The sequence below is a fragment of the Malaya genurostris genome, chromosome 2, assembly GCF_030247185.1.
Source record: "Malaya genurostris strain Urasoe2022 chromosome 2, Malgen_1.1, whole genome shotgun sequence".
In the NCBI taxonomy this organism is placed as follows: domain Eukaryota; kingdom Metazoa; phylum Arthropoda; class Insecta; order Diptera; family Culicidae; genus Malaya; species Malaya genurostris.
In genome coordinates, this window is record NC_080571.1 from 19,423,166 (window position 1) to 19,433,941 (window position 10,776).

A 10,776-nucleotide genomic window follows, 5' to 3' on the forward strand; every position below is an offset into this window, starting at 1 on the left:
TGTGTTTTCGGTATAAACGGACATATCGCTACCGTTGCTTTAGAGGATCATAAGACCATCAATTCTGATTGGTACACCACCATTTGTTTGTCAGAGGGTTTTTCGTAATATAACGAAAACAAACGCAAGACGCAAATTTCATTCTTCATCACGATAATGCAAGCTCTCGCATAATTCTCATATTGAAGACAAAAGGAAGAAGTAATAACATTGCTTTTATAATCGTTGTTCAGCAAGGTTATGACTCAGTTGTCGGAAATCGGATAGAAATCAGATGGTACTTTATCTTAACTGTATGGTGGATGAGGTAGAATTTCTTATTGCTTATTTGCATTCGAAAATGAGTTTTGAATACGCTTGCAATGTTGGTTCGTGATTGTCGTGGATATCACAAGGTGATTTTATCGTTCCTCTCGTCACTTTTCGATCGCTTCTGATGTTTGGCTTGAACACATTTCTAACGATAAAGTACTCCTATGATGTTTTCGAAGGGTCCTAGCAACTCTCACCAAAAACATGGGCTCACCTTGAAACTATGATCATTGACATTCGATGTCAATGGTGCTACGTAACCGGATTTACCTCATAACATTCGACGTTTTGGATTGTCGAACACTTGCAATGAGGGTCTCTCGGACTCTGAATAAAAGCCAAGTTTTCCAGCAATCCTATATCCTTTCAATAGAGAAAGGTAAATACGCTTTTAAATCTTTCTTGCCTTGCACTTATACGACATTCAAAAGTTTTGAGTGCCTTTTTCATAACTTCAAGGCGCAAGGAGACAGACTGGTTAGTCACTCACTGGCGTTCGTAAACAGTCTTTGTAAATGTTATAATCCTTGAATTTTTCTGGTATTCTAGTTCATCTATTACTTTGGAACTTTCTTAATCACGGCGTTGTCTAACATTGGTTAACTTTCAGCTGCTTCTTCATTTTAATGCAAGAAAAGCAAATGAAATTTTGGTGGCATTAAATTCGACGTTTTTAAAACTAGAAAATTATATTTCTTTATACACACGCAAATTCTGAAGCCATTTGATACTGTATTGGCCTGAAACTGGATACGAAACAGCTAAGGCATGTTTATGTCTCCACCGCCATCTAGTTTCAATTCTTGGCAAACGCTTTTGCTGATTATCGGTATTATTGTTATTTACTGATGTGTTCGGCAAATTATTATGCCTAGTTTCAGCATAATAACACATGCTCTCGTACTTTTAGGGTTTTGACCATATCTCTCCCTGAATCTCATTCTAATTTTTATCTCTTGTCTTTTGTCACTGGCCTTCTTTTTGGTCTGTAATTTTTGTTTTCTGTATCTGTAAACAACCAACTCTGGTCGAGCATAATCATTTACATCTTGAAACGGGCAGGTCAAACCAAGCTGACACTCTTTCTATCTAATCGAATCGGACATAGCACCTGGCATTCGAAAGTGTTTACCTCACATATTTGTTTAAATTGTACACCATCTCACACCACCACCACCACCAGCTAATTAGTCCCGCAATATTTCTTTTCTGGATAATATTCCCTTGTGAAACGTTTGGAGCTGTGGTGACTGTTACAAATAAATCAACCGAAGCAGAAATCACCAGTCAGGTCCTAATGGAAAAAGTAAACCTTCAGAGTTTCACTTACGATATTTTCGCTGTAAACGGTGACTAACGTTAAAATAAAAAATGTTCCATATTTCAGAGTGTATTTTTATGTGCAAACTGCATATGATTACCCAAAGTTTATTTTTACCTGAATTTATTATGATATCCAAATGCCTTCGCAAATATATCAACATTCACGTGACAAAACTGTTTGTTGACACCTCACTGATCAGTTCAGCACTGCAAAGATTTTTCTACTCGCGAAACACGCCAAACTGGACTACCCAACCAAAACCGTTCAGCCTTCACCGTTCGTACGAGCGAAAGGAGGGAAACCTACGGCAGGAATGTCGCGCCAGCAAAGCAATTTGAAACTGCTCGGACAAGGGCGAATCAACCAACCAAGCAGCTTCTTATCGCATTGGACAACATCAATTCGCGACCCAGCTTCCTGATCTGCTGCTGCCATACAAAAAAAAGTACCTACCCTTTCCTACCCATGTCACGTCTGTTTTCTACAAGAGGGAGGACAGTCACTCGCACTTGCATCATTGGCATAACGATGCAAGGAATTATTCAATACGCAATCTCAATTTTGTTCGTAGTAAGCAGTTACAATCATCATCAGCATGGTAATCATCGGCTCTTGTGCGGTCGAAGTGATTAAAACCGGATCGATCGGCTGGCTGTACGCGCTTGAACTGTTATTATGGTATGATAACAAGCAGGTTTGATCGGTTCCAAGACACTCCATAAGAGGTTGACAACGCAGTTCGTAAACCGTTGGTCGTGACCACTAAAAAATCAAATGCCTACCACGTGGTGACAATGAGCTTGAAACCTGCGTTAACCTGCGAACCTTTCAAAAAATATAATTTTTGCTTTTTAAGAGGTTCGCAGGTTTGGCGGTTCAATGCATAGGGCGCTGGTCTTACAAACCAGTTGTCGTATGTTCGAGCCCCGACCTGGAAGGATTCGTAGTGTCAGTAGAATCGCGTAGCACTAGCCATGCACTGGTTCTGTACACTCTGAATCGGCTGCGAAGTCTGTTGAAACAGAAAGTCAAATTCCACTACAGGAATGTAATACCAAGGCTTTGCTAGGTTTGCTCTCTGAGAATTAGATCTTTGGTAGGTCCAAGTTCACAACCACAATCGAGAAGAGAGCGTCTCTTGCTCATAAAAAATAATTTTTACGGTCGTCGATGAATGGCGGTTCTGTATTCTAAATGACTGTGAAATTGCATTTTCATGTTCATCAATGATAATGATTCGGATTTCTGGTAGCAGTATAGTACTAATCTACTTAATCTAGTTCAAATAGTTTTCCCGAAAAAAAACCTCATGAAATGAATTTTTCATAAAATAATTGTACATTTTTTCTCGATTTCAGCATGTTTTGGCGCCCCCGGCTGTTGGCCTCACTCGCCTCACCCTCACTACGGTAATGGTCCAATATATTATGTATCAATATGGATGACTCTTGCGAATCTTTGAGTTTTTTATTTGAGCCTAAGTTTGTGAAAATCGACCAAACCATCTATGATAAAAATGAATGACATTATTTGGCACATACTCACACACACAGACACATACATTGCTCAGTTCGATGAACTGTGTCAAATGACATAGAACACTAATCCCTCCCGATCAAATGCACATATCAAAATTATAACAAAATTATTTTAACAGTTGTTATTTTTATCAAAATGTGATATGTTCAGTTATCTATACAGTATATTTGTCGGTTTATAATAACGCACAATATCAACATTATAACACAGTCTGTTACAATTACTTTAAACGTATACTATTAAAGTCAAATATTTATTATTGTTTATCGTCTTGACATCTAACATGGAAAGATGGGATAAAACGCACCTTGAGGCAAATAAACATATCGCTTTTTTTTAAATACGACAAAATTATTCAAAATATAGAAGCAAATTGCTGAATACTGAAGTTATGTTAGGAAACAGCGGAATCCACAAATTTTTTTTTGAAAATAGTTTTGTTCCAATATAGGTCAAATATTTGGAATACAATTAGTTACTCTACACTTATGCCAACTGAGCAAAATTATATAAATTCCAGAAGAGCAACACCCCGCCATTGGTTCCTAGGATTTAAGTATGAATTATCGAATTAAAGAATAATCGTGAATAATTCCTAAATTTAACAAGCGCACTCGCTTACAAAATGTTCATCTATCTTTAATATAAAAACAACATATTTTAGTAATGAGTTTATATGTGTCGTTCGTTTTGTCATTTTATTGCATTATTATAGTGCAATTAGTAGTTTTTTTACGATTTTCGGAACCAGGGATCGGTTAGAACGAAGCAAATCTATTTGGTCATCAACATAAATTGACATATTACACTCAAACCTCCATTTACGTTTTAATCGGGGGTTAGTAAATCGAATAATGACGAAAAAAAATTTACGTTACTTGGAATTTTCAACGTAAAAAAAGTTTACGTTATTTGGAATTTTCAACGTAAAAAAGTTTTTCTTACGTAAATGTATTATTGGGTATGTATAATATAATGAATAATTTTTGAACGAAAATCATCAGTATTTGCAGGAAAAGGATGTTCTAAATAGCTTCAAAATTCAAGATGGCGCCTTCCGGTTCATTGAAATGTCATAAAAACCCTTACTATATGGGTGTTTTTGAAACAGGATTGATGAGAAGATGTCAACTTTTTGCCTATGTCAGGTTGTTTAACTAACTCTTACCACTTCATCAAAATTTTCCGACATCTAACCATAACACCCGATATGAAAATATCAAAATTGTTACGATCTTTAAAAAATATCAATAAACCGGAAGTCACCATCTTGGAATTTAGAACCATTTTAAACATCCTTCCTCGACATCTACATATCCAATGCGTTCCGAGAATACCCATACTGCAAGGGTTTGCAATGAATATCAAAGAGGCCATCGTAGATTTCAGAACCTCTTTAAACCCCATTTGAGGACATCTTCTCATCAAATCTGTTCCAAAAACAACCATATTGTAAGGGGTTTCATGAAATATCAATGAACCGGAAGTCGTCATCTAGGATTGCAGAACCACTCCTTACATCATTTTCAGACATCTACTCGTCAAACCCTTTCCAAAAATACTTATATTGTAGTAGTTTCCGTGGAACATAAATGAGCCGGAAATCCTTTTCCTTGTATGCAAAAACCTCTTTTTACGAAGTAGGTTCGTAAAAAAGTTTACGTTATTTGGAATTTGCTTCGTAAAAAGAGGTAACATAAAAAAAGTTTCCGTAAACGGAGGTTTGGGTGTAATCGAAAACAATAAGACCAATATTGCAAATTTCACGTTCATCACTGTAGGACAATTTTGTAGTCATCACTCATCACAAGCCTCGAATTTAAAAATAAACTGGAAACTTGCAAACTTTTGGTTGGTAGCTATTTTCACAGATTTCACAAATCCGTTATTCCGTAACCGGAAATCGAAACCGTATAAAATCCAGTAGCTGATAATCATGGTCTATGAAACAGTTCATATTTCGTATATGTCGATTTAGTTAACTACGTGAAAATTATGTGCACATTATTGTCTCATTCACTCGATTTATGTATGGAATGTTAGGTTGGTTTTCACGCTTTTTTGTATAAGAAAGGTAGTGCTAATCTAAAACAAAATAATCAAACTAATCCCATATGAATCTGAAGTGTATTGTATTTAAAATAATTTCCGTTTGTTTCAACTGATTTAAAGCAATATAAAATTTTCACTAAGTCATATAAAAAATATGTTTATACATAGGTAAACATCAAACCTATGTACATCCCGTTTCACATCTATATAACACGCACAACAATTGTATTTAGAAAATTGAGCGAATTGATCAAATATGCACAAACATGTTATTAGTGGTATCAGTAGCATGTAATCTACCCTGTAAGAAACAATGACAATTACATTTCATTTAATCTTTTCCGTCGCTAAAAGATCCTCCTCCAGTTTTGAACTGCCACTTTTATATTTAGTAGAGTAAATGTCATCATTATCGTAAGGGACTGTATAATTACTTTCACTGCTACGAGTACAAAGAAGAACAAAAATTAGAATGAATTCCAGGAATAGCTAATAGAAATATTCAGCACTCAATTTAGGCAAAGTAGCTATTTTAGGCAATCTGCGATCATGCTTTATCACGTATGCCATTATTTACAGGAATATACAGTTTAAAAAAGACAAACCAACTTTTAATCTGTAGCGTATAACCATTTAAACATGTCAGGTTTACATACCCCACGCAAAAACCCGCTTACATGAACACTCACTGATTAAAAAGAAGCAACGCAAGAAGTGTGCGACGATGGAAACTATCAACATTCAGCTTTATTATTAAACACCGCTTATCATGTATTGATGATATTTCCATCCACTCATAGGTAACCTTCACAGTCTCGTGTATTCGAAGTGTATGTTGGCAATCGCAAACTTCCCGGTTCAAATTTGGTTCCGATTGCCGGATGCTTTTTTTTACTTCAAGCAAAATCGCCTAAAGGTATGCAATTGTATGGCACATACAAATCTATTTTTAGAATTGCACGGTGAAATCTTACGCACTATAAAATTGGTAATAATGAAAAACCTACAGAATTCAAAAACAAATTTGGATATAATATTGATATTAACATATTAAGTTTTGTTACAATTTAGTTGTCATCTAAGCCAATTTTAGATATAATTTATGTTATTTTAACAGCTAACCAGCCAAATATAAAACCAATTTTGTTATGTGAAATAAATATCACATTTTGTTATAAACTTGTTTCGACCATCTGATCGGGCTCTGGGCCAATTTTCATTAGTTAATTTTTCAAGTGATTGCATAAAATTTCTATATGAGAAAGGTAATAACACTAACAAGTAGGTACAAATTGGATAAAAGATTTACAAGTTTACATTTTTTTTCACCTGAATAATATAGATTTAAATGTGGCAACCCTGCACGCTATTCGAAATTGAACAGAGTTCGCTGCGAACGGAGCAAAGCCGCACGTACCGAAGCGTACTAGTTTTGCATCGTCATTTTGAAAGAATGCTTTAGATTACTTTCTAATTTATATAAGATGAACTCGATTAATAATGAGAAAAAGTTTATCGCTTCAACCGAAATCGCAGAATGGTAGTAATGGTAGAGGAACTTAACGCTATAAAAATAACTGCGCTAATACAAAACTTGGACACAAGCTTGGCGAAGAGAAGCTTAAATATCGAAATCCGTATCGCAAGTATGTACAAAGATATAATTGCATACATTTGGGATATTGATGAAATTTCGTCGGCTACAAAACAAATACAAATCATGACAAACAGAGTTTATATTCTAAGTTCGCGTGCTCGGTGTTGGTACCTAATAGAGATCAATCTAAGCAGGCTCTCGTGCAATTGCGGATTTAAAAGTGTGACGATTGATTGAACTGTTTGATTGAAAATGTCGATCATTAGAAATTTTGGTTGCCTTGTTTCACATCAATGCTCGAACAACCCCATGGGGCTGATCCTTATAGTTTTTAAATAATTTCAAGCCCTTTTATTTGCTTCTTAGTTTGTGAAAATCGATTAAGTAATTACCGAGAAAATTGATTTTTTTCATAAATTTGCAATTCCGGAACCGGAAGTCGGATCGAAATGAAATTCAAGAAAAATGTATGAAGGTAATGAGACCTTTTATTTGAATCTAAGTTTATGAAAACCGGTTCAGACATCTCTGAGAAACGGGTGTCATGCAGGGGGTTCTTGTATCTTGACCGAAAATCACATAAGAAGGTATAGGCTTCTTCAAGTGTATGCGTAATAAACGTACGCCATTTAGAATACCGGGGAAAAAATTCTTCCACTTTTCTTTTTCGATAGAGAGAATCTCTCCGTATTAGGACATAGTTTTGCGAATATTAGAATCGGTGACGCTTGAGTGAAGATCATGCACACACACTTCTATAGCACTATCTTCCATATATACTGGAATGTTGAACCGGCGACACGACCTGCCACTCGTCTATCAAAACTGTATCGTAAATTTAACTACCCCTCAGTAACTGGAAATGTCAAATCGGAAACGCTAGTGAATTTTTTTAAACTGGCAGCACAAGTTGATATATTTATTGATTTTGAATAACAGTCACCATATCCTTGGTTACTGCATATCGAAGGCAAGATGAATGTAAACAAAATAAATTTCAGATCGGTTATTATATTACGGAACATTTTAATGGATTTACCTGACTCGAGCGGAATGTAAAAATTGAGGAGTATGAGTTATGTCTTTTATAAAGCCAAATTCAAAATTCAGGTCTTGACTTGAAACCGTTGTGTGAGAAGGAAGACATGGAAATGACCGACAACGAGCTAGTGCTCTGCGGCACCTGCATAACGTACGGTAAAATGATTTCATTGTGGAATTTCACTAGTAATCCTGGAATAGTGGCCAACAAGGTGAAATACTGTTTCTACTGCTGCGCAATCAACCGACACAAAACAATTTTGACACCGGCATATTACACCGAATCCTACTGCCCAGCAGTGATGCCACTTTGCGTTGAAGTCGAATCCGTAGATTTGGTTCCAAGTGTACTTATACTAGTACATTTACATAAATCCAAAAGCTTTTTAAGCTCTAGTCCACAAAAGCAGGCTTCCAATAATGACAGATCGATGGCTAATAGATGCATGATTACAATTTTAATTGAACAAGCGAAAAAAATATGCAGACGATGTAACAATATTTAATAATTTTCCTTTGAAATCAAGAGATATAATGCTACATCAGGAGATTTCTAGTAAAATAATGCTAAATCCGTAGATCTCATATGATTCATCCGTAGATCCGTAGAAAAGACAGAAATCCGTAGATCTACGGATAAATCCGTAGGGTTGGCATCGCTGCTGCCCAGATATATTACATCGCATATTACACCGAATCCCAGGTATATTACACCGAATCCTACTGCTAGCAGTTGAAGTGTACGGATGAATCGCTGGAAGCAGATCATTGTCCTCGTTCGTTGGTTTCATCCATAGTTCCGATTAAATTCCGAAAATCGAGTTCATTTAAATGCATTTCTGCTTAATTTGGACAAAGTTGAACACTAATAGAACTATTCCACCGCTTTCAAAACATGTTTATTTGTTTTGGGGTTCCTTTGTAACTAGTCCATAGCAACTTAAACAGTGTTGCTCGAGAAAATTATTTTTATCATTTACAAGGGGTCGCTAGATTTGTGGTAACTGGCGGTAAATCGTTAGCGAACAGTCTTAATGCTGATTTTTCTTCGGAGTGCCTGGTCGTGTCGTCGGTTGAACTTAATGCTCTCGTGCTTCACATAGTGCACATTGTTATTGTCTTTTGCGAATTGAATTGCATCCAACTCTTTATAAAACTGGATGTAAACAGCATTATTCGTCTTATTGCATTGAAGTAAATGCACACGTTCAATGTCAAGATGCATTTGCTCCTTAAGCAAACTCTCAAGTTCTCGTATCGAAGGTCGAATTTTGCACTGCCTGAAGTCAACAACAATTGTATTCTTTCGTGTCAGCGGTAGCTTTTGTTCGTTTGGTTCACTCATTTCGAGATCGTTCTATTGTTCACTACACAATACCTTATGATCTAAAAAGGACCGGAATTTTCATTTTAAAATTCCCGCGCTTGTCCAATCGGTAAACTTTTAATCTCTCAACGTTGGCAACACTTTTATACACATTCTGTCAAATTTTGACGCATATCGTACGATTAGTTTTTGTTTGGCGTCTATACAAAGAAATTGAAAAATTTTCGTGTGGCGATTTTTATAATGGATGAAAATTTAGAACAACGTGCGTGCATCAAAACGAAAACGTTGAAAATGTTAGAAAAGGCCTTTGGTGAATCGTGTCTAGGAAAAAGTACGGGTGTGTAATGTCAGAGACATAACTGGATGTGGTGAATACGAATAAAACTGACACACTTTCTTTATACTTCCGAATTCTAATTGGTAGTTGATCGATTGTGTGAATTGTGCAACTTTCTTCTTTTTCACTACTAGAATTTCAAACGATGCGCCTAGACTAAATTACAGATTAGTTACATTAATCATTCTGAAACGCAATTAAATATAATGAAATAACTAGATAGTTCTTTATAATAAAAATGGGCCGTATAGAGTACAGTAAAGCAAAATTTCGCATAATTCTTTGAGAGTATTATTATGGTTCTAAAAAGAACCAAATAGAATTCTAGAATAAGGAACTGGACCTAAGCTCAAGAACTAAATTTAGAACCAAGAACAGAAGTTCTGCTTTCATTGACGACTGCTCCACCTGACGATTGAAGTCCAAGTGAGAGCACCACCTGAGCGTTTGAGGTTTGGCACCACGCTAAAGGTCTGCTCTCATTATTGACGACTGCTCCCGACGATTGAAGTCCAAATGAAAGCACGACCTAAGCGTTTGAGGCTTTATACTACGCAAAAAGTCTGCTTCTATTGCCGACTGCTCCACCTGACGACTGAAGTCCAAATGAGAGTTGCGACCTGAGCGTTTGAGGTTTTTAACCACGCATAAGGTGCACTCTCCGAAGCTGCTGGTCCCGCGACGTCTGCTTGCATCCAACGCACAAAAAGAAATGATCGAATTTCGACCACAGTTCCCCTTTTATACGCAGTCAGTTGGAGATATGTGCCTGACTACCTCAAAATCGTCGTCCTTGCGCGAAAAAGCAAAAGTAAAGAGTTTTTCGCGTTGTTTTCAAAATTTGAGAAAACTTAATATTTGAGTTGCTTGTGGTTATCTCACACTGTTCAAAATATTATCCCAAATTCCTGATCATATTTTTGATGAAATGGTGAAAGAATTATGTTGCTGCCTTTAATACAAGTCGAGATATTCACGATTAAGTTCTGCCCATTCTTCCATATGGCTAATTTTGAAAAGGCACCCCATAGTAAAGTAAGTCGTACTCACGACAAAACACAGGCATACGAGTGGTATAAACGCTTCAAAGGTGGTCGTATAAGCTTGGATCATGATGAGATCCCTGGCCGCCCAACAACATCTGTTACTGAAGAAAACATTGGATCGGCGAAGCAAATCGTGTGGCAAAATCGTTCTGTACCGATTAGAGAGATTGCTGTGTTGTTGGGCATCTCTTATGGATC

At 36.4% G+C, this 10,776-nt stretch overlaps 1 protein-coding gene across 3 annotated transcripts in view; it reads right to left on the minus strand.

Moving 5' to 3' along the window:
- Positions 1-10,776, minus strand: part of LOC131427607 (mucin-2) — a 103,028-nt gene that overhangs the window by 34,863 nt on the left and 57,389 nt on the right. The window contains exon 1 of one of the 3 annotated variants that reach the window (XM_058590956.1): positions 1,751-1,834. The exons of the other annotated variants lie outside the window; for them this stretch is intronic. The gene's annotated coding sequence lies outside the window, so the exon portion shown is untranslated. Of the gene's footprint in view, positions 1-1,750; positions 1,835-10,776 lie in introns of those variants that run through there. 3 annotated transcript variants of the gene reach the window in all.